The following is a 25,574-nucleotide window of genomic DNA, read 5'->3' on the forward strand; positions in this document are numbered from 1 at the left end:
AAATTCTACTGTGATAATTTAATGGTCTAACCAATATGAAGGGTCACCTATAAATGGTAGCCATTAGTTGAATATCACCTTTTCATCTGTCTTAGACAATTCAAACCCAATCATTCTTAACTTTTCCGGGAAGAGTTTCTAGAGCTTTTATCTTTTTTTTTTCTTTTTGATTGACCTATTCTTCCTTTTCCTATAGGTGTTGATCTCTAAAAAATGGGAATGTTTGTCCTACGCATTGAGACTCATAGCTAAATTGGACATAATCAATTTTATTGGAAAATCTCTAGGATGATGGACCTTCAGGTTGGAACTACAATCTGAACAGGAACTCCTCTAATGGTTAGTAAGAAGGGAAACTTTACCAGAATCCTGCCTAAAAGTTTACATTTTTGTTTCTTTTGCTGTTTCTGTCTTTCCTCCTGTGTTATTTATGACTTACGGTATAACCTAATAGTAACAATTATGGGTTTTGGAGTCAGAGTTCAATGGTGTGTAAGGATGTACTTAAAGTTTATGAGAGCTAATTTTACGTGGTTCTTCCTTATTCTTCATTGATCATGGTGACAGTATTTACACCATGGCCATTGGCAAAAGCCTGTGGGAAAAAACAAACAAACAAACTTTTTTTTGAGAGCTACTTTTTAGTGATTTGCATCACACCAGTGAATTAGACAAACTTGTGGTTGAGTCCTGGCCACACACGAACTAAATGAACTTCATCAAATTGCTTACTCCTCTCTGTGAGCGTCAGCTTCTACATCTGTAGAGTGGGTAAAAGTCATAGCTATCCCATAGGATGAATCATTAAGTGAGATAAGGCATATATAAGTGTATGGTGCATTGCAAATTCTTAAATGTTAGCTATACTCACCAATATTCATATTAAAGTCTCTAAATTCCTTTACTAAGATTAGAGCTCAGGTGTATCTTGACAGTTTCTCCCCACTGCTTAAACAAGGGATATAAGGGTATTGACTGGACCTGGTCTTCAAGAGCCGCCATTTATGATGACTGTAATGGCATTCATGGCAGTGTAACGGTCCCTCTGGTCCACTTAACCTTGAAATCACCTGGATTCATAAAAAAACTACCTTACAGAAGTTTTTTACCCATACAGATATATTTTTATTTTTTATTTTTTTAGGGCTGAAATCTCACAAGTTGAAATCTCACCTGGCAACATCCTCTTTAAAATGTCACAGAGAAGTCCCTGTTGCTTTGTTTGGGTATGGTGCCAGTTATCATACCCTATTACCATAAGTATGCACACAAAACCCACAGGAACATTTAAAATGCAGACAAAACATTGGCAAACTTGTTCTTCCATGTTTTATTTTTGTTACATTATAAAAATACATTCCGTGGTAACTTCTAGATTCTATGGTGTTGATTCCCACACAGCTTTCACACATACTCGGCATCTTTGCAGCATTGGACCCATTTTTTTGAACAATAGGAAAGGTCCTTCTTCTCCAGTGAGATAGATTCAAGAAATCTATTGGTAGGAAAGGTGAGAAAAAGTAGTAAAAACAGAGATTTTGCCTAGAATCCCATACAAATGGGAACAAGTCTCACTCCAAGGAAATGGGAAATGGCATACAAGAGTCATTCTTTCCTTGCGAGTCTCAAAAGACCCATATACTCAGCAGCAGATGGGAGTATCAAGCTCATTTCCTTAAACATGGCAATGTAACTGAATTATAATACATGGCATTTAAATGGAATATAATGCAAATACATCTGAGCACACGATTTGATAAGCTACATCAGCCCATCAGCCCATAGCTGCATTATATCGGTTACAATGACTTAGCCCTACCCTTCAGAGGAAGGTGAATATCCCATCAATGTTCCTCTATAATTACACCACTGGTGGCAGGATGCTTCTCCCTATGACAATCAGCTAAAGTTCTCAAGCATGAGATTTGATTACCATTGTTTTGGTATGGAAAGCTAAAACATAATTGTCATAAAATTACCAGCATCCCTTGTTTAATGTTCAATAGCAATCACATTTTCATATCAAAAGCACCAGAAGGTGCTTTATTGAATATTGACATTAAAGTCACAGCACTATCACAAAAAGTTAGAAATGAAAAAAAAAAAAAGAAAAAAAAGAAAAGAAAATAATCTTCACAGACATCTTCCTACTTTTCAGAAAATGGGTATTTAACAGTCTGTTTTTATAACTGTATACATATATAATTTGTGGTTTTCTAGTTAGGATAGAGAAACTACAAAATAAACCTGCCTCTTACTTCTCACGTCTCTAGTTTTTGCAAAGATAAGAGACAAATATTCTGCGTGGTGACTGTGTGGGTATACAAAACTTCGGCATTCATTACATGGTGTCTTCTTGAAAGTGGTTTATTACAAAGTTAATTTCTGCTCTGTTGACTACACTGACATACAGACTCTCAATGCAGGAACCCAAGAATATAAAAAGGTTCCACAGAGGAGAGCCTGGGTGGCTCAGGTGAGCCTCAGACCCTTGATTTCTGCTCACATCTTGATCCCAGGGTCATGAGATCAAGCCCTGCATTGGGCTCTTCACAGAGCATGGAGCCTGCTTGAGATTCTCTCCCTCTCTCTCTCTCTCTCTCTTGCTCTCTCTTCCCCATTGTACTCCCTCTCTAATAAAACATATTTTAAATGTAAAAAAAAAAAGATTCCATAGAGGGAGAATCCTTTAGCTTGGGTCTTGAATAAAGAAATATTCCTAAATTACAAGTGATAGAATTGCAGTAGTATAATAATGGTGTAAAGGCATAGGTCCCTTTGGTTTTACCACCATGCCTCCAACTCCCCTTAATGCTCCCTTGTCTACATGAAGTACACATTCATATTTTCTGAAACTTAAGATAGGAACTTCAGAATATATTTTTATCCCCAAATCTTTATGCTTTTCACATTTCATCAATCACAGCATGCCTAAACTCTACTTTAAAACTGAGTCCCAGGATTTATTTTCCTTGTATATTCCGAAACTCATTGCTGCCATCCACCCCATTCCTCTTGTGCTGTCCACACTTTCCCATTTCCCAGCCCCGCCCGCACATGAGGAAGAGTGATTTCCTTCTAAGACACAACATTGAATCTTTCTCTTGCCTTTTAAGAAATATCCACATTTTCTAAACTATGAAGTTGACGTTCTTGAATAATTGCATTCAAAGTTCTTTAGATTCTTGCCAAGAGGCACAGTTAAGCACATTCTCCAAATATTATTTAGACACAAATAGACTACATCCAATTTCCACACCCATCCTGAAATTCTAATCTCCACAGTTTTCTTCACTTTCTTAACCTCCTCAACAAAACATAATCCAGCCTCCCTGAAAAGAGATATCATTAGACAGTCCTTCTTCCATGGGGCCATTATTTCCTAATCAAATGGAAGTAACCAATCTTTGAATTTTCATGACATTGATTTTTTTTAAGTTTATTTATTCATTTTGAGAGAGAGAGAGAGAGCAAGCATGTGCATGTGAGCAGGGGAGGGGTAGAGAGAGCAGGAGAGAGAATCCCAAGCAGGCTCCATGCTTCCAGTGCAGAGCCTGATGTGGGGCTCATTCCCACAACTGTGAGATCATGACCTGAGCCCAAACCAAGAGTTGGACCCTTAACCAACTGAGCCACCCAGGTGCCCCTCGTGACACTGATTTCATAATTTATTTTACCTATAGACATCTAGTGTGCATTAATCTATAAATTACTCAAAGTAATTTACTAGTCATTTAGAGAGTTTGCACTTTTTATTTTTCCTTGTATTTTTTTGCAGTGTCCCACACAGTACCATGCTCGTGATCTGTGCCTGAACAATAAGAAGAAACAGTTGATGAAGAAAGAAAATGTTACTTTACGTGTGATCTTAATAAAAAATTTCTTTGTGGATACATTCAACAAAGGGACCATAGGTCAATCTATAGAATAACGTCTCTGAAACTTAAGTTTCTGCATTTTTGCCTTCAAATTGCCTGAGGATGCTGCCACAAGAACAGGGTCTTCTTCTCAATTTGTTAATTGGGCATCTCAGAGTGGAGCCCAGAAAACAGGATTTTAACGTGGTCCCTAGTTGATTCTCATACACGCTAAAGCTGAAGAAGCACTTATGCTACCACGCATGTTTCAGAGCTTTATTTTGCATAAGTAATTAAGATATTAGCAGAGACAGTGCACCATATAGGATATTATCAGTACCCCATTTGACATTCTAATCTACAATTCTTGCACCTGTTCTAACTTGCGCATGTGAAATGTGAAGATAATATTGAAGTATGAACGTGTGCCACAGGTAAGGCGTTTCCAAAGACATTTTTTTTTAGGCTACTGAGATAAGCATATTAAAGTGCTAGGGAGAGCCAAAATATCATTATATTAAACACTGAGGCTGAGAAATGAAGCCTCCTTTTGTAGGTTAGATATTGTATATTTTCTTTATTTTTCACATTTTTATGGAGAATGAATTATCAAAGTTCTAGACTTGAATAATTCTGATAAATTAAAAGTAAGGAATGAGTTTGACACTTTTCCACGACACTGAAATTCCCTCTAAATATCTAATGTTTGGGGGATTTCCCACTTTTTTCAATCCTCTGTCTGAGCCAGGAGGCGTCTTTTAGTCCCATACGCATGGCCAGGGGAACCGGCTTCTCTCAGATGGGTGCAGAATGTTTGACTTACAAGTTTCTACCCTGCTGCACAGTTCTGCCTCAACATGCACATGAGTCTCTGAGCTGATCTGGAGGAATCAGTTAATTAAGGCAGTTAATTAGGATCATCACCCCTTATCAGTACACTTACTACACGTTCCCTTATGTTTATCCTTCTCACTTAAAGAGGAGGATCAGCTGATTCTACTTGGAAGGTGCAGGGATTGGCACAGAATTAGAAAGTTAGTGACTTTAAAAATGTTTACTTAATAGTTAGCCAACTAATTAAAGTATCATTCGATCATTTCACCTTCAAATTTCACTTCAAGGGAGTGTTCTCCAGCCCCTGGCAAAGGGCCCCCAATAATGATTAAATATGTGCATAATATACCCTCTCTTTCCTTCGACTCTTACATCCAAAGTGTGCTCCTCCTGGTCCTTTTAGTTACTACCTGGGTTCTTGTTCTGTGTGCTTGTGCTCAAGACCCTCAAAGTTCTTAGATACATCTGACGTCACGGACAGATGTGATACCAAGTTCAAGTGAGGACTCTTAAGGCTGGTCAGGAAAGAGTTTCTCCTAGAAGATAATAGACATGGTGGGGAGGGGGGGGGTCTAGCAAGGCCAGGAGACCTGGAATCATACTCCACCTGGGTGGTGGGACGGGAGGTGAGTGGACTGGACTTTATCACATTAGAAGCATTCAGGATCCCCACATGGTGAGTAAGGAATTAAACAATGCTCTGTATTTCCCAAGTTTTAGATATTAGAAAACACATTACAGTTCAGCTTCAGAATTTATCCTGAACATTTATTAAATGTTACCAGAAATACCATGGAAATGGCATCAATATTTGTGGATATTATTTCAACTTGAGAAGAGACTTTGATGTTTTAGACTATACAGATCACACTTTTTATGCCCAATGGTATCTTTGTATACCCATTTTCTTAATGTAACTTTGATTTTCTTAATGTCTTATTTTGTCTTTGACTATGAAATTAGTGTAGTTTCGTTATGATCCTAATATTACATTAAGCGTATAAAAACGGAGTGTTACAAACCATCTACTGGGGAGCCTCGGTGGCTCAGTTAGTTAAGCATATGACTCTTGATTTCAGCTCAGGTCATCATCTCACCTTCATAAGACTGAGTCGCACACTCAACGTGGAGCCTGCTTGAGATTCTTTCTCCTTCTCTCTCTGCCCCTCCTCCACTCGCTCTCTCTCTTCTCTCTCAAAGTAAATAAATAAACTTAAAAAAAAAAGAAAAACAAACAAACAAAAAACATGTATAATTCTATTACCCCACTTAACATTTTGGTGAATATCTTTCCAATTCTGTCACTATGTATGTATATAAATATGTAATTTTAACAATTATAAAGACTCAGTACATAATAATTTATAGACTATCTTTCTTGCCATTCATTATGTTGTTGACATATTTCCTGTAAATACTCACTGCTACATATTTTATGCTATGCAGCGTAATGGTTATTTTATCCAATAACCATTCCTTATTTAGACATTCCTAACACATGTCTGTGTACTTACCCAATTAGTTACTTAAAATAAATTCTTAGATCAGGAATGTTGAGTAGCAAAGTCTTTCCTTGTTTTCTCAGTAACCTTTCTTGTAAAATTTCCCCGCATTGAGACTTTTGGGGACAAAAAGGTATTTTAGTGACATCTGAGCATACCCAATTAATAGGAGAGGATTGTTGCTTGGTGAAGTGGTCTCACTGCTTCAATGTGACATCAAAGGAAACATGGGAGCAGATGAGTAAGTCGGTGACAGAAACATCTTAAAATCCAAAGGGGGTGGAAAAGAGTTTATTGCATGAATGCACTGCTCCTGTACAAAACAACACACCTTAAAAGCCCATCCTATTAACTTTGATTTTGTATGTCCTGTATTAACACTTCCAATGCATTTGCTGAAAGATCAGCATAAGTATATATAAGTAATTAAGGAGATGTGAGGTGTATCTCATATTACTCAGTAACTTGGAGGAAATTTACTATGGATAGTCTTATTTTAAAATTTTTTCTTAATCTTTATTTATTTTAGATAGAGTCAGAGCATCACTGGGAGAAAGGCAGAGAAAGGTGGAGACACAGAATCGGAAGCAGGCTCCAGGCTCCGAGCTGTCAGCACAGAGCCCAACGTGGGGCTTGAACTCACGAGCCGTGAGATCGTGACCTGAACCCAAGTCAGAGGCTTAACTTACTGAGCCCCTTACAGGCGTCCCTCACTCTGGATAGTCTTATACCTGCGGTAGGGATCAGCCTTAGGATTGTAGCAAACATGGATGCTGGAGAAATTGAAGTTGACCTGTGAAAATGAACCGTTCTCAGCTGCCAAGCTAAGTGAGGAACTATGGATATGCTCCAGGAATGTCGAAAGTGAATCTGGTCATGGGTGAGGCAGAGACAACCTCTAAATTATCTAGAGAGACCCATCAAAACTACTGCCACTTGCCTGACTGGGTGCCGGGCTTTCCATTTGAAGAAGACTGGTGTGTCCCATTCTTCAGCTGTGTGTTAGAAACTCCTTTGCTCTTGAGTGTTTATAACATTTATGTTTACATATTCCCCTCTTCCAAAATTAGCAAAATAAAAATCCCTTAATCTGCTTCATGCGACCTCCTGGAGACTTTAGTGCACATTTCCGTTTATTGGACGTTTTGATGCCTGAGTCGTGTATCAATATCAACATGTCATTTTTAGCGACAGTGCTTTAAAGTGTGTGCTTACAGAGAAGATAACACATATTCAAATGAATAATAAAAGACACCATCATAGGACCTATAACATGGCCAGTGGAGCATGTCTAGGATGTGAGTGAGCATTTTTCGGTTCATTAAGTTCATACACACCTAAACATATACACTCACAGACACACACACAAAGAGGGAAAGAACCATGCTTTTAGAGAACATTTTTCTGTTCAAGATATGTTTCATGTGAAGCCCAATGTTTTGTCGATGTAGAAATTAATCTTACTAGGATTAATAGGTAATTATAGAGCAAACCCATCAATATTAGCCAGTAGTGTTCATCATACTGAAGATTATTACTTTACCAGGATATAAATATCTTCTGAAAGGACAGTGTTATTGGAGCCCTCTCTGTGGTCATCAGACAGCAAAAATTATACTTACCTTAAGGGAAAATTTTAAACTTCAGGGACACCTTTGCTGCCTTGGGCATAATGTCTCATTTTTCTGTTTTGTTAATTCTGTGAAAGAGTAGTGTAATGTGATTTTCATCTGATTTGATGTATTTTTGGAGTTAAATCTTAAGATGTCTTGAAGGATAGGAAGGAGATGAACGTATCCCTCCCCAAACTTTGTGTCAAGTTCCCTGTGTCACGCAGCATAGTGTGATGCTAAGTGTTGCCAGCCCCAGAGCTGAAATCCACAGTATCCCGAAATTTTTCTCTTACATGAGGAAATTTACCTATGCTGTTAAAATGCAAAATTGAGGAAATGTTCTACTGATAAGTTGTGATAAATGCTTGACGCATCACCTCATATATAATGAACAATATTGTACAATGAACAATAATCAGTATATTGTACATGAATCCCTAGTGCTTATTCATATAAAAACTGGAAGTTTGTACCTTTTGACCATCTTCATCCAATTTCTCAGTTCTCCTCCCCCTGCATCTGGTAACTCCCAATCTGTTCTCTGTCTCTTCGTTTTTCTTAGATCCCACATATAAGAGAGATCATACAGTATTTGCCTTTTTCTGTATGACTTGTTTCACTGAGTATAATGCCCATAAGTTCCATTCTTGTTGTTGAAAATGCCATTTAAATTTATTTTTAAAAATTTTTTTTTATGGATGGGGTGCCTGGTTGGCTCAGTCTGTTAAGCCTCCGACTCTTGGTTTCAGCTCAGGTCATGATCCCAGGATCCTGGGATTGAGCCCCACATCAGGATCTGCACTGAGCACAGAGCCTCCTTGGGATTCAATCTCTCCCTGTCTCTCTGCCCCTCCCCTGTCCACACTCATTCTTGCTTTCTCTCTCAAAATAAGTAAAATAAACATTTAAAAAAAATTTAAAGTTTGAATAATATTCCATTATATATATGTATATATATATATATATATATATAATATTCCTTTATATGTACATATACACATACCTATACATATAAGTATGTATGTGTGTATGTTTGTGTGTGTGTGTGTGTATGTGTGTGTGTGTGTATATATATATATATATATATATATATATTCATGGTATGTATGTATGCACATCTGTGTGTGTATAAATATGCATTTATATATACACCATACTCTATCCATTCATCAATCAGTGGACACTTAGGATGTTTCCATGTCTTGGCTATTGCAAACAATGCTGCCAGGAGCATAAGGGTACAGATATCTTTTTGAGATAGTGTTTTCATTTCCTTTGGATATATTCCCAGAAGTAAAATTGCTGAATCATAGGGTAGTTCTATTTTTAACTTTTTGAGGACCCTCCATACTGTTTTCCATAGTGGCTGCACCAATTTATATTCTCACCAAGAGTGCACAAGAGTTTTCTTTTCTCCACATCCTTGCCAGTATTTTGTTACCTGTTGTCTTTTTGTAATGGCCATTCTAATAGATCGGAGGTGCAATCTCATTGTCGTTTTGATTTGCATTTCCCTAATGATTAGGGATGTTGAACACCTCTTCATGTACCTGTTGGCCATTCATATAACTTCTTTGGAAAACTGTTTATTCACATTCTTTGCCCATTTTTTAAATGGAATTATTTCTTTCTTTTGCTCCTGAGTTATATGAATTCTTCATATATTTTTGATATAACCCCTTATCAGATAATGATTTGCAAGTATTTTTCCCATTTCATAAGTTGTCTTTGCATTTTATTATCATTTCTTTTGCAGTGCAGAAGCTTTTAAATTTGGTATAGTTTCTGCATCCTAACAATGAATTACCTGTAAAAGAAATACAGAAAATGATCCCAATTGCAATAACATTAAAAACAATAAAATACTTTGGCATAAATTTCACCAAGGAGGTGAAAGAGGTCTGCACTGAAAACTACAAGCCATTGATGAAAGAAATTTTAGAAAACACAAATACATGGGAGGGTATCCCATTTTTATGGGTTGAAATAATTAATATTTTCAAGTGTCCATTTTACCCAAAGTCATCTCTAGTCTTAATGCAATCTCTATCAAGAATTCAATAGCATTTTTTTTGTAAAAGTAGAAAAAACAGTCCTATAATTTATGTGAAACCAAAAATAAAAACCCCAAACAGCCAAAGCAGTCCTGAGAAAGAACAAAAGTTGGTGACATCACACTTCCTGATTTCAAGCTATAGTAACGCAAACAGTACAATGCTGGCATAAAAACAGACACATAAACCAGTGGAACAGAATTGAGAGCCCAGAATAAAATCCATGCATATTCCTTCAGCTAATAATATCTGACAAAGGATTCAAGAATACTCAATAGGGAAAATACTGTCTCTTCAAGAAATGGTGCTGGGAAAATTGGATATTCACATGTAAAAGAATGACACCTAATCCCTACCTAACACTGCTCACAAAAATTAACTAAAAAATGGATTAAAGACTTAAATGTAAGATCTGAAACAATACAATTCCTAGAAGAAACAGGACAAAAACAAAACAAAACAAACAAACAAAAAAAAGTTTCTTGGCCTGGATGGGTCTCAGCAAATTTTTGTTTCATTTTGTTTTTGTTTTTTGGATTGATACCTAAAGCACAAGCCACAAAAAAAAAAAAAAAAAAAAAAAAAAGGAATAATCAGCTCCTTATCTATGCTTTCCAGTGACAATGTGTCTGTGTCTGGAAAATTTAACTGGGAGGGCCAAATTTTCTATGGCAGCTAGGACCCTCTGCATTAGCAACAATCACAACACCTTGAGATTTGTTAATGTCTTATCTGAATGTACCTAAGGTCTATAAGATAAACCAAAGGAAGCCTGAAGGTGGCCCCAGGGTTGCCAGTTTTTCTAAGGGAGCATTACATGCACTGACCCTTCATTTTCCAAGTAAATCAACCAAAAGGCAGGGTTGTAACAATTTGCTTAATTTCTGCTCATAGTTTACACAAATTTCCTCTTTTTTCTTTCTTTCTTTTTTTCTTTTTCTTTTTTTCATGCTCTGCGTAGTCTACATCTCTGAAACTGTTGCAGGGAAGAAGAAGTCGGAACCTTCTGCCCACCTAGGGCAATTGTTAACACTAATTGTTACAATGAGATAAATCTGAGTGCGGCAGCCAGCTTGGTTAATCAAGTCCTTGGTAATCAAGTCAGGAGGAGACTAGGACCAAGTTAAGACAGCTGTCTTCAAACCTATTTCCTTGTGTTCGGCTCCAACCATTTCCCAATTCATCCTTATTAAGAGGCAATAAGATAGAGGATCATTTATTCCCCAGCTGGGCGTTCAATGTGGTTAACATGTTTGCTATTGATTTCCATGGACTTCCTTCAAATTCCATTAATAAATCCACTGAATGCTCATCCGTCCTCTTCCAGAAAGTATGTTTCTCTCAGTTTCCTTACTCTGTTGACAAAAACATCAAGAACCATGAAAGCTCTTATTTTACATTCCTTTCTCTTTTTTTTTTCCAAAAAAATTTTAATGTTTATTTTTGGGAGAGAGCAAGAAACAGTGCATGAGCAGGGGAGGGGCAGAGAGAGAGGGAGACGCAGAATCTGAAGCAGACTCTAGGCTCTGAGCGGGTCTCGAACCCACAAGCTGTGAGATCATGACCTGAGCTGAAGTCGGACACTGAAACGACTGAGCCACCCAGGCGCCCCCACATTCCCTTCAGGCTAACAAACCAACTGTGGCAGTGTCACCAGTGCTGACAGAGGAAACAAGACTTGTGGGTCAGAGACGAAGGATTTTATTACACCAATAACGATAGTAAGAATGCCAGCATTTTGTTTTGCTTTGTTTTGGTTTGTTTTGCACTGGTTTCCCCAGCAGCCATTGTCACAGACTAACATGAAGAAAACCAGGTGACACTCTCACCTTTACCAGATTATATTCCAGAAGAACAACAGAAATTGTTCATAATGGAAATAAGCATGCCTCCTTTCACTGTGGAGAAAGATACCAAATTTATTATATCAGACAGTAAGCGTGCCCACCCTTTGCTCTGGGGAAGATGCTCTCTCTGCTTTACAAAGTCTCCACTGGGCAAACATTTCTGGAAAGACGGGGAAGAACAAAGGACAGCCCAGTGCTCTGAGAAACCCAGAGATTTACCTCGCAACAGTGAGCAACTGATTTCCTCTTTCTGTTTTGTTCAGATAATTTGCTTTTGGCATCAAAAGTGTCATTCTATGGAAGAAGAAAAAAAACTACAACAGCTTTTAGGTTAAAAGTATCTGTTTTGTCAAGTTCTTTTTCTGTGTTCTGAAAAATGAGGTGATTGATATTTTTACAAGTGCAAAACTTTTGATAGGACATGGAAGAGGTGATTAGTGATGGAAAAACAAGAATCTAGAAGGTAAAGCAAGCTGAATCATAACTAGATGTGAGTATCAAATGTACATTGTGTAAGAACATTGAAATGGATTTCCATCTGTATTCTCAATACACAGAAAGTCCCACAGAACATCATACCCCACATTAACACTTGTAACTACTAATTTCCTATGTTATTCTAACTGAAATAAGTTATTGAATGTTTTATTTTGGAAATAAAATGATAGTCCAATTAAAACTTTAGAAGCTAGATTTTATAAGCACAAAAGCAGATATTTTGGGTAGTAATTGCTTTTCAAGCCATTTTTAGACCTATGATATGGTTGCTCCTTCCAATGCATTTTCCATTGTTTTCTCTTTCACCTCTGAGCTAGAAGGCTGATCTGTATGGATTGTAGAAACTGGCTGATTTACCCTCTGGTTGTTGGCTTAGTTCAGCCAATGGGACTTAATGGCCATAGGTGGAAGATCATTTGGAGAGAGAGGTTTGGGTAATATTTACTTTTCTGGTTTATTCCTTGTGAGTCATAGCCTCGCAATACTTGTGTTTCTCTATTTGAAGACCACGGTTTTTTTTGTTTTGTTTTGTTTTTGTTTTAACTTTATTTATTTATTTAGTTAGTTTGAGAGAAAAAGAAAGAGAGAGAGAGAGAGAGAGCGCACACAGTCAAGTGAGGGAGGGGCTGAGAGAGAGAGAGAATTAAGCCTGATCTCATGAACTGTGAGGTCATGACCTGAGCCAAAAATCAAGAGTTGAACACTTAACTGACTGAACCAGCCATGCAGCCCTGAAGATCCTGGCTCTTGTCTGGTGGCCTCTTACACAGTAACCAGTGGTTCCCATCATCATTCTACTTGCCATTTATGTTTAGCAACAGAAACAGCTTTCTGATTTTGTTATCCCTGGAGTGTTTAGCCATGTGTTTATGAATAACCATTGGTTTAAATGCTTATCAACTTCCCAAGTGAATAAGCCATCTCTTTATTTCCAGCAACCTTTCCATGGTATACAGATAGTAGCAGGCAAAAAAAAAAAAAAAAAAAAAAAAAAAAAAGCTAACAAAATTGTAATGACTTTTATTTTGGTTTTTATTAATCCCTTCATGGAATTGTCCATTCCTAAAGCTCTGTTGTGCATGTAATTTCATTTCTTATATCTCCCCACTCACTATTTGGGGATTTGGATTTAGTGATCCCAATAAATCAGTTAGCACTTAATCATCTGCATTCCAAACTCTGAAAGTGTGATATAATGATTTCCTCTAAAGCTGTGCCCATTCTGGTGAATACAGAGCTTTCTAAAAATATTGCTTGACTGGAATGAAGGCAGAAAAACAGGAGAGTAGGCAGCTCCAAGTTCTATCCCCAACAGAAGTATCAAAACACAACCAGATGTTGTCTGAAGCAACTTCACAAACTCTCTAGAAAACAGTCAAAGGGGTTCGGAAACTAAATAAATGGGACACTGAGAAGAAGTCATCTTTAAAATGGCAGGAAAGTTTATGACGTTTGCCTCACCCCTTTCCAGTGGCGTGTAGGTCATGGTGTGGAGCAAGTGGCAGGCCAGTTTCCAGTACCTCTTCCCCCTTGAACCAGGGGAAACAGAGAGGAACAATGTGGCTCATCCAAAAGATCGAGATAAATTAACAGAAACCATCCCAGAGGAAGTCCAGGCATTAAACTTATTAGACAAAGACCTTAAAACAATTGTCTTAAATTTGCTCAAAGAGCTAAGGAAAAATAGGGGAAGTAAAGGAACTAAAGGAAATCAGGGGAAAAAAATGTATGAAAAAATGAGAATATCAACAAAGTGATAGAAATTATAAGGAGAAACAGCACAAATTTTGTTTTGTTTTATTTTATTTTTTTCAGAGAGAAAGAAAGAGCATGAGCTGAAGAGAAGGGCAGAGGGACAGAGAGATAATCTTAAGCAGACTCCACACTCAGCATGGAGCCCAATACGGGACTCAATCCCACAACACTGGGATCATGACCTTCAGACACTCACCCAACTGAGCCACCCAGGCACCCCAAAACTCAACACAAATTTTAAAGCTGAAAAATACAATAACTGAAATGAAAACTTTGCAACAGTGTTACAGCAGCAGATTGGAGCAGACTGAAGAAAGAATCAGGACGCTTGAAGATGGGACATTGAAATGAACAAATGTGAGCAGCAGTAGGAAAAAGGAATGAAAGAAATTGGGCAGAGCCTGCTTTCATCTTTTTGGGTTGCTATAACAGAATGTCACAAACTGAGTGGCTTAAAGCAACAGACATTGCTTTCTCACAGTTCTGGAGGCTGGAAGTCCAAGTTCAGGGTGCCAGCATGGTGGGGTAAGGGTTGATTTCCTGGTTCACTGCCAGTGCTTTCTCACTGTGTCTGCTCATGTGGCAGAAGAGGCTAGGGAGCTCTGTGTGGTCTCTTATAAGAACACTAATATTCATGAGAGCTCAACCCTCCTGATGATTATCATCCAAAGGTTCCACCTTCTAACATGATCAATTAGGGAGGCAGAAATATTCAGGTCATAGTAAAGCCTAGGGAACTTGTGGGACAAAATCAAGTAAACTGACATATACATAACTGGAAACCCAAAAGTAAAGAAAGAGAGAAAGGAACAGAAAGATTATTTAAAGGGAAAAAATGTCCAAAAACTTCCCAAATTTGAACAAAGATATGGAGGTACAAATACAAGAAACTCATTGAACTCCAAGTAGGATAAACTCAGAGTCAACCAAGATACATGGTCATCAAAGTACCAAAAATCAAAGACGATGAGAGGATATTGATAGCAGTGAGAGAAAGACCACTCGCCACTTCAAGACATCCTCGGTAAGACTGTCAAATGATTTCTCAGGTTTCACAGGTTGACAGAGAGGAATTGTGCTCTACGGGTGAATTAATTATACCCAGAGCCTCACCCATATTTGAGTTAGATTATTTAAAAGGTTGGATTTGGAACTTTTGAGCTGATGAGATTTATATGAAATTTTGGACTTTGGCTTGATAATGGAAGGTTTGAGCCTTTGGGTGATGTTGGGATGGGGTGTGGGACAGAATAATCTTTGGAGACCACAGAGCAGACTGTGATAAGATAAAGAGCCCTTGCAACATGTCCATGTTCTAATCTCCAGAATCTGTGAATTGATAACCTATATGAACATTCCAGATGTGATTGGATTGAGAATTTTAAAGAGAATTGTCCTGGAATCTGTGTTGGCAGAGTATAATCACAAGAGCCCTTATTAGAGGTGCACCTGAGAGTTAGAGTCAGAGAAGAAGATGTGACAAAGACAAGCCAGAGCGATGTCTTTGAGCTCAAGAATAAGGAAATCCCCTAGAAATTGAAAAAGCAAGGCACAGATTTTCTTCTAGGTCCTCCAGGAGGAATGAAGTCCTGTGAATCACTCAATTTTAGCTGAGAGAGACACATTTTAAACTTTTAACCTCCTTAACTATATTATGGCAAGTTTGTATTGTTTGAAACAAGGAAGTTTGTGATATGTGACAATTTGTGGCATCAGCAATAGGAAATTAACAGAAACGGCATGTCTGCATTATCTCAAAATAAAAAGTTAAAAAAAAAAGCATATATTCCTACCACACAATCCAACCATTTCACTATTTGATATTTACCCCAAATAAATGGAAATATACATTTCTACAAGGACTTTGACATGGACAGTCATAGGAACTTCATTTGAATTCTTCCAAAACCATCTAATACCACAAATCAACCAACGGCACCAAATAACTTGGTAGATTGGAAGTTCAATTAGAAAGAAAACTGTAGAGAGGAAAAACAACCCGAGCATTATTATAGCATCTTTTAATGTTAAATTCAGTCAAACTGAGTCTTGTCTTTGATAAATTTCCTTAACACTGAGATCCATAGATAAGTCATCATCCAAGGCAGGATTGCTCATGTTTATTAATGTAGTCATTCAACAAATGGTTACTGAGGACTTCATGCATCCCAAGCACAGTGGTGAAGTTTGAACATTTAGCAGTCAACAAAATAAACAAAAATGGATATTGATATGAAGCAGACAGAAGGTAGACAATAAAATGCTTCTCCTATGAAGCAGTGGCTTGAGGATAGGATTTTCCTTTGTTCCCTCCTGGATGTCACACAGAAGCAAAAGTTGCAGTGGAAAAATAATCTGTGAACTCCATTTTCAGCTACACTGAACTGCTTTGAACTTTGAAGTTAAATTGTATGTAAGAATTGCCCAAACCACTCAGAATGATGAAAATCCACAAATGAACAAAGCAGGGAAGAGTGGATGAATCTGCCAGCCCAAAATGTGTCATTTTGGCATAAAGACGACTTGAGCTAAAGATACTTTAAACACAGCAGGCACATGGAGAACATTCCGACCTCCCATTTTCTTCCCGAAAGCGGGAGATCAAATTCCCAAGTGAAACATGTTCTCCCTTTTCCAGGAAGAAAGGAACATTCTTATTGCCGGAGACACGGAGTGGAGGCTGAGAGAATTCTGTACAAAGACCTTGTTAAAGTAACTCCTCTTTCTGTAGCCTCGTCACATATGCACCTGCTTTTCTTCCATTGCCTCCCTTTGTTCAACCTAGTAGAGAAAAGCACTTCAGTTTTGCCACATTTCGTGGTCTTGATTTTCCTATAATGTCTCCTTAGGCTCATAAAACTAACATCAAATAAATCTGTATGCTTTCCTCCTGTTCATCTGTCTGTGTCAAATTAATTGTCATGCCCAGCCAAAGACCCTAAGAGGGGAGAGACAAAATTGTGCTTCCCCGGAAGCAGCAAGCTGCCATGTATGAGAAAAAAATAAAAACGAATCATTTTTGGCACCAGATCTTCAAAAACTCTAAAAAGACCCTGTAGCTGATGGTCTACCTCTCAATACAAAATATACACATTTTGATTTCAATAAAATCCACGACCTGGGAAAACCAGGTAGAGATAGAGTGGATAGGCTACACGAGGAAGACAAACGATCCAAATAAATCCAGAATCACAAATAGACAATTCCTAAATTCTTTGGGAGAATAAAAGAAAGGACAAGAAGAAAAAACAGAGGCTATGTTACAAAATAAATAACTGGGTGTATAATATGAAGATACGACAATGAAGGCAACTACTAGAAGAAAAATACAAATCCTCTTAAACCCAGAACGCTGTGCACAAAAACGCGCCAAATGTATCTCCGTGTGAAAAAATAAAAATAAAAATGTACTCAGAAATATCAAACAATAAAGCATTGCTATCATATCACTAAATATAAAAGCACTTAAATTGCCATTAAAAATGATTTTCGTTATGGGGAGCCTGAGTGGCTCAGTCAGTTAAGCGACCGACTTCAGCTCAGGCCATGATTTTGCAGTTCGTGAGTTCCAGCCCCCTTGTCGGGCTCTGTGTTGACAGCTCGGAGCCTGGAGCCTGCTTTGGATTCTGTGTCTCCCTCTCTTTCTGCCCCTCCCCTGCTCACACTCTCAAAAATGAATAAACATTAAAAAAATTTTCAAAAGATGATTTTTGCTTGACTCATCGTGTAAAGTCCAACTCTGTATTCTACATGAGATATTGAAATAAAACAATTTCAGAAAAACATTATTATAAAGTATTAAAACAATTCAAAAGGCAAAAACTTGTGCATGTTCATACCAGAAAATGTAAATGAAAGTTAAGCAAAAGCTTGTCCTCTGAAAAACAGAAAGGTACTATTTAGAAGACACACTTTATTTTTTTAATTAAAAAAAAAATTAACCTTCACTCATTTTTTGAGAGGCAGAGAGAGCATGAGCAGCGGAGGGGCAGAGAGAGAGGGAGACACAGAATCTGAAGCACAGAGCCTAATGCGGGGCTTGAACTCATGAACCGTGAGATCATGACCTGAGTTCAAGTCAGATGCTTAACCGACTGAGCCACCCAGGTGCCCAGAGAAGCCACACTTTAAATACATTAAAAAAAAATCACCTTATATGCAAAAAGTTTAAGATCAAAGTGGTAACTTAACTACACTCATGTAAGCAACAAATAACACTGCAATTTTATAAAGTAAAATTATAAAAATTAAAATGAGAAATTGAAGGAAACCTATTGAATAGAAGATATTAATATATCATATTGTTCACAGACAAAAACAAACAAGAAAAACATTTTTAGTTGTTATCTTAATAACTGAACACAAAATCTATACCTTAGATGATGCAATAAGGGACTATTCTTTTTTTAAAAGTCCCTGGCATACTTCAAAAGTCACACATGTAGAAGGGTATGTCTTAGTCCATCAGTCCATTAGGCTGTGATAATAAAATACCAGGCTGAGTAGCTTATAAACATCACATATTTATTTCTCACAGCTCTGGAGGCTGGAAAGTGTAAGCCAGGGTTCTAGCACGGTTAGGTGAGGGCCTTTTCCTCTGTTCATAGCTGACTCCGCACTGGATCCTTCCATGGTGGGAGGATCCCTGGAGGCCATTTTATAAGGAACTATTTCTATTCATGATGGCTCCACCCTTCTGACATACACAAGTTCTGGAAAGTCCCTCCTCCTAATACCACCACCTTCGGGGTGAGGATTTCAATATGATTTTTTCAGGGAACAAACATTAAACCATTGCAGCTCAGAAATGAAATCTCATTAGTGTTGGTGAGGCGGGGGAGAAAGGGGAACCCTCTTCTACTGTTGGTGGGAACGAAAACTGGTGCAGCCACCCTGGAAAACATTATGGAAATTCCTCAAAAATTAAAAATAGAACTACTTTGGTATTCGGCAATGGCACTACTAGGTATTTACCCAAAGAACACAAAAATACTTTATGCAAAGGGATAGATGCACCCTGATGTTTACAGTAGCATTATCTATAATAACCAAATTATGGAAACAGCCCAAGTGTCCAAGGACTGTTGAATGGACAAAGCAGATATGGTATGTAATGGAGTATTACTCCGCCATGAAAAAGAATGAAATTTTGCCATTTGCAACACGTGGATGGAGCTAGACAGTATTGTTTTTTTATTAAATTTTTTTTCCACATTTATTAATTTTTGAGAGAAAGGGACCGAGTGTGGAGTGTGGGTGGGAAAGGGTGGGGGAGAGGGAGACAGAATCTGAAGCAGGCTCCAGGCTCTGAGCTGTCAGCACAGAGCCTGACTCAGGGCTTGAATTCACTAGTCATGAGCTGAAGTCAGAGGCTTAACTGACTGAGCCACCCAGCTACCCCTAGAGAGTGTTATGCTAAGCGAAATAAATCAGTTAGAGAAACACAGATACCATATGATTTCACTCATATGTGGAATTTAAGAAACAAAACAAATGATGGTAGGTGAAAAAACAAAGAGGCAAACCAAGAAACAGACTCTTATCTATAGAGAACAAACAGAAATATAGTACAGAAATAAAAATTAAAATTTAAAAACAAAATCAATACAAGAAAAGAAAAAAAAGTTCTTATGAAACGTAAGAGATTTTCTTTTAAAATAATCATAAGTCCAGGCATCTGGGTGGCTCAGTCAGTTAAGTCTTGGACTTCAGCTCAGGTCATGATCTCACTGTTCATGGGTTCAAGCACCGCATCAGGCTCTGTGCTGACAGCTCAGAGCCTGGAGCCTGCTTTGGGTTCTGTGTCTCCCATTCTCTCTGCCTCTCCCCTGCTCACACTCTCTCTCCTTCTCTCAAAAATGAATATACATTTTAAAAATGAATAAAAGAATCATAAGTCAAGAAAAAAATTAATAACAATTTTATAGAAAAAGTCAAGAAAGATGATAAATAACAGGTTATATATCCAATATGGTAGTCTATAACCAAAATAAGGCTTGGAGAAAAAATTATCTACCAAATAATAAAATAAGTGACTTAAGCATAGAGGTAAAAATGTTAGGAAATGAGCAATAAAGTGAATAAAAATATAACAGAAAGATCCAATAAACAAAACACCAGAAAAAATGTTAAAAAGATCAGTAATAAATATTTATTAAAGCTTTGAAATAATATAAAATAGAAAACAAATCTAAACATGAGAACAAAATATAAAATTTCAAATGAAAAAATAAATGTAAATACATAAACCGAGGGTTTTAAATTAGTACCTTGGCTTATCGTCATGCAAATACTGTTGAAAACCCAGCGAGAGTTTTTTTATGAAACTATCACTTGCTAAAAAAAGAGAAGATCTAAAGTTGCAGAAGTAGAATATATATATATATATATATATATATATATATATATATATATATGGGCGCCTGGGTGGCTCAGTTGGTTGTGTCCGATTCTTGGTTTCTGCTCAGGTCATGATTTCATGGTTTCTGAGTTCGATCCTGGTATTGGGCTCTGTGCTGATAGGGTGGAGCTTGCTTGGGGATTCTCTGTACTCCCACCTCCCACGCTGACCCTCCCCCACTTGCATTGTCTCTCTCTCTCTCTCTCTCTCTCTCTCTCATACAATTAAATAAAATAAAAAAAAGTAGAATATATATAAATGCATCATGCAATTTAACCAATATTCTAAGATCTAGGTCATAAAAAGAGCAGTAGGATTAAACTGTTTTAGAAGAGAATGTGAATAAATCATGAAAAGAAAAATTCTTTCCGGCAACCCAGTTGGGACCCCTCTCACTCTTGAGAGCTTTGTACTTTCACTCAATAAACTCTATCAGTTTCCTCACTCTCTGCTGTCCTCGAGCTTAATTCTTGGACTCCCAAGAGACAAGGACCAGCGTGTCTCCCACCCACCTGTAACACCCAGACCCCAAGGAAAGACAAACCTCTCTCCTTTTCTTTCCGAGCCTGCCAGAGACTGCTTATATCTGCTCTCTTTCTATATCTTCAATAAACTCTACTCTCACTTCAAAAACAAAACCAAAGAAAATAAATAAAACAAAAAACAACAGACTATTACAGTAGGTTTTAATCTCTCATTTTATTTCAGGATGTTTCAAAACATGTACATTTTATAAGACATACTTACAGTAACGCTGATACTACAATTTTACAGGTGTTGGAAAGAAAGACAAAACGAAGGAAAGCATAGAAGCATAGATCAATTTTCCTAATAAACATAATTTCAAAATACTGGAATAAAAGGAAATAAAAAGAACCACACAGTTATGAGCAGGTGAAGTTCTTCAAAGAGTATTGGCAGTTTTGATATTAGTAAATCTGTTATTATAATATACCTAAAATCAAAGATACCTAACGATGTCCAAAGGGCTATGACAAAATTAAACAAGGATTCCTGATTTAAACCTACACCAACAGCAAAATACATAACAATAAATTTATTGTGTGGACATTGTAAAGGTCAATTAGACTTGTTTTTAACTTGATAAAATATATCTCTCAGGCTAAACACAGTACCTTGCTTAATGCGGACCCAGTGGAGGCAATCCTGTGACTAAAAATGAGAGCTGCAGGGGCGCCTGGGTGGCTCAGTCGGTTAAGCAGCCACCTTCGGCTCAGGTCACGATCTCACAGTTTGTGAGTTCAAGCCCGGCGTCAGGCTCTGTGCTGACAGAGCCAGAAGCCTGATTCAGAATCTGTCTCCCCTCTGTCTCTGCTCCTCCCCTGCTCAGGCTCTCAGTCTGTCAAACCTGAATAAACGTTAAAAAAAAATTAAGAAAAACAATGAGAGCTGTATACCCACGCCAGTCACTGCTGTTTAATGCTCTCTGCAATCTCCAACCAATAAAACTCGGGGGTGGTGGTGAAAGGAAGAAATTGAGGTACAAAAATTACAGGAGATATAATACATTTAATTTAAAAATGAATTCAGTTAAATACTCAGAAAATAATTTACTAAAAACAGGGTACAAAATTAATCTATTTATATCTGTAGTTTTCTCAATAATAAAGTAACGACGAAATGCAAATTAGAATTCAACAAAATGTTTTAAAAACCCTGAAGGATACAGACAAAATAAACTAAAAGACATACTTTTGCATAAAAATTGCCTAATTGTAAAGATTGAAGTTCAGTAAAATCCCAATGTAGAAACGTAGGTATCTGATCATTGGAACTAGAAAATCAAAACGTAAAATTTCTATGGAGCTATAAGCGAAAAAGAACCACCAGAGAGTTTAGAGGGGTGAAAAATATCAACGTGAGACTAATCCTGCCATTTATGAGGACATATTAATAAGCTTAATGTATCAAAAGAGGGTAGTTCCAGTGTGCACAGAGAGACTAAGACAAACCAGGTGGAGTAGAAACTCTAAAATTATGCACTCTAAAATAAAATTACATATAGGACCTTATGCCGTGGAAATTTTGATATGCAAAGTCATCATTCAATTAAGATGCATGGATATCTAGATAGCTATTTGAAAACAAAACAAACTTCGATTTATGTATCATAGCCTGTAACAAAATAAATTCTTGACTGGATGAGCAATTTAAATATGAAGCGTAAAACCCTCAAATTATGAAGGAAAATCTGAAAGCATTTCTTTCTGACATTAAAATGGCAAAAAAATTTCCTTAGGGATGCAGAACTCCAGAATTCATTAAAGAAAATGTTGACCACACTGAACTAGACAACATAAGAAAAATAACAATAACAACAACAAAAAGGAACTTTTTTGTGTGTTCAAGACACCATTGACAATGTTACGATGCAGATGACAAATTAGGGGGAAGAAATAGGTTCAATGGTGTCACAAAAAGCTGTTCTCTTAACATTTCAAGAGTTCTAGGGAATGATTAGGAAGACAAATGTGCCAAAAGAAAATCAAGCAAAAGGCATTTTAAGAAAAGTTCACAAAGAGGGAAATATTCACGATATTTAAACATGAAATGATATTGATCCTTTTACATAATAAGACAAATACCTATTAAACTTCCCCAAGGACATATTTTTTACCTATGTAAAGTGAACAGTACATTTTAAATGTTTGATAATAACTCTCTGTTGGCGAATCGTGGGCAACAATTTTTCTCATACTTTGCTTGTGGAAATAAAATTCAGTACAATACCTATAGAGAGGGAGGGGACCACAACTGTAGGTTCATTTAACCTTTAGCCTAATAATCCAACACCTAGGAGTTGTCTTTGCCTAAATTCATGAACACAAGGGAAAATGACATTTTATGCAAGGTCACTTTTTCAAAACGCTGTTCCAATGGCAAAAGTTGAAAACAAATATCCTATCAAGAATCGATAGGTTAATAAATTTAGGTTGAGCCCGACAGTAGAATATGAGACTAGAAAAGGTAAAATAAGATTATGGAAACTCTGTTGTAGTGTGTGTGTGTGTGTGTGTGTGTGTGTGTGTGTACCCATGCAAGGACTAAAATAAATAAAAGTCAGTGATCATAAAAGAGACTAGTCAAGATTATTCCTATAAACTAAGGAAAGTCAGTGGGGGCTTGAATGAACATTCTAAGATGTGAAAAAGAAAGGGAATCAAATACGATTCCTGAGTACCTGAAAAAAAAAAAAAAGGAGGTATTATTTGCAGAGTTGGAAAACACTGAAAGAGGAGAGGTTCAGAGTTGAGATCACAACATGTTAAAGGTGGTTGCCTGAGAAACATTCCCGGGAAAATAGAGTGGGCAGGTGTGTATGACATCCAAACTTAAAGAGAGAAATCTGCCTTGGAAATATGTTTTTGGATGTCCTTGGTGCTTGGAGGATATTTTAAACATCTGAGAATGTATGAGTTCACTGAAGGACTGAACTGTGGGTTGTGAGTCATGGATTTCCACGAGCTGTGAGTTTAGGAAGATGAGCAGGAACCAGCAAAAGTAAGAGGAAGCCAGTGCAGAAAAAATGTAGAAAAATGTAGAAAAAAACACCAGGATAATGTGATACCACAGAAGATGTGTGAAGGTCTTTCAAGGAGGAGAGGGGAATCTGGGGATGAGAATTGATTATTAGATTTAAATGACAACAGTTATTGGGGACATTATTGTAAGTGGTTTCAGTTGGCTCTTCTGAGACTTGAGTGAAATGGTTTCAAGAGAAAATGAGAGCAAGAGAAAGTCCAGAGAGTTCGTTAGACCATCCTCAGTAAGTGGTCGGCTTTAGATGCAAAAGTGGGGTTGGAGCTGGTGAAGGAGGTGTAGTCAAGGCGATTTTTTTTATATATATATATACATGTATTTATTTTTGAGAGACAGAGAGAGACAGAGCACAAGTGGGGGAGGGGCAGAGAGAGGGAGACACAGAATTCGAAACAGGCTCCAGGCTCTGAGCTGTCAGCACAGAGCCCCACGCGGGGCTCAAACCCACGAACCACGAGATCATGACCTGAGCCGAAGTCGGAAGCTTAACCGACTGAGCCACCCAGGCAAGGTGATATCACCCAAGGTGATATTTTTAAATTGATTTTTTTTAAAAAACTATTAGCAGCATGTTTACATGTAGACAAAAATGAATCAGTGGAAGGGAAAAAAAATGGCGATGTAAAAGAGCGAAAGCCATCTGGTTTGAATCTTGTCCTTGAGTGGGGTAGCTGGCACATTATCCCGCCCTTGAGTCAAGTGGAGAGGTGACTCTTAGGAACATAAGGGGTGCACCCAAAGAAGCAGAAGGGCCCTGTGAGGACTAGTTACATTCATATAAGAAAAAGCAAAGTTAGCCTCTAAAAGGGCAAAGAGGAGGAAGGTGCTTACCGTTATTATTTTGCTTTTTTTCCATATGATTTATGGAAAATATACTCCAATTTTAATAAAAATATAACGATTTTCAAGGTGAGAATCGCATTGCGAAATAAAGTCACGCATGGTTAGATCATTGACCTTTTCTTCTTCTTTTTTAACCACTCATCAGAATTTATCTTCCCAAACTCTTACACTTGGTCTCTTCCTCCAAGTAGCTACTTATTTTCAAGTGCAACCCACCCATCGGTATAATTCCACTTGAATTAAGAGCCCACCACTCTTGGTTAGCTTTTACACTTAAAATAATCATTTTTATAATGTTCAAATTATCTTTACTGGGCCCGTTAATAAAAGACACTGTCAGCGTGCTGTGTTCTATTCTTCTGGGCACGTGGCATGCAGCGTGTCACTAACAACAGTCACATTATATGTGAGTGAGCCCCTATTCCAGCCAACACCGCCCCCCGCCATCCTTGCCTTTTCTCCCTCCCCCTCTGTTGAATATTTCTTAATCTTTCTGCAGAGGTATTCTTTTCCAGCCAAGTAAGACCCTTTGCCAAGAACCGTGTCTCAATGGTCATATTTCACAGAAAACAGACGAGAACTCTGCGCCTTATTGAATAAGTCCTGATTCTTCTATTCTCACAACGGTATGTTTTGGCTCTCTTAGCAAAGGATTGTTTTCCCTTCAAGAACATGTTGCTCAGCCGTGTGGCTTACATGGACTCCAGAAAGGCAGACAGACAGATAGACACAGCATCGGTGTAAACATGACAGAGGAGAAGCTGAAAAGGAAAGACATAGAAAAAGTCATTTCATTTAATGTTTAGCCAA

This window comes from Panthera onca, chromosome A2 (genome assembly GCF_046562875.1).
Source record: "Panthera onca isolate mPanOnc1 chromosome A2, mPanOnc1 haplotype 2, whole genome shotgun sequence".
Classification (NCBI taxonomy): domain Eukaryota; kingdom Metazoa; phylum Chordata; class Mammalia; order Carnivora; family Felidae; genus Panthera; species Panthera onca.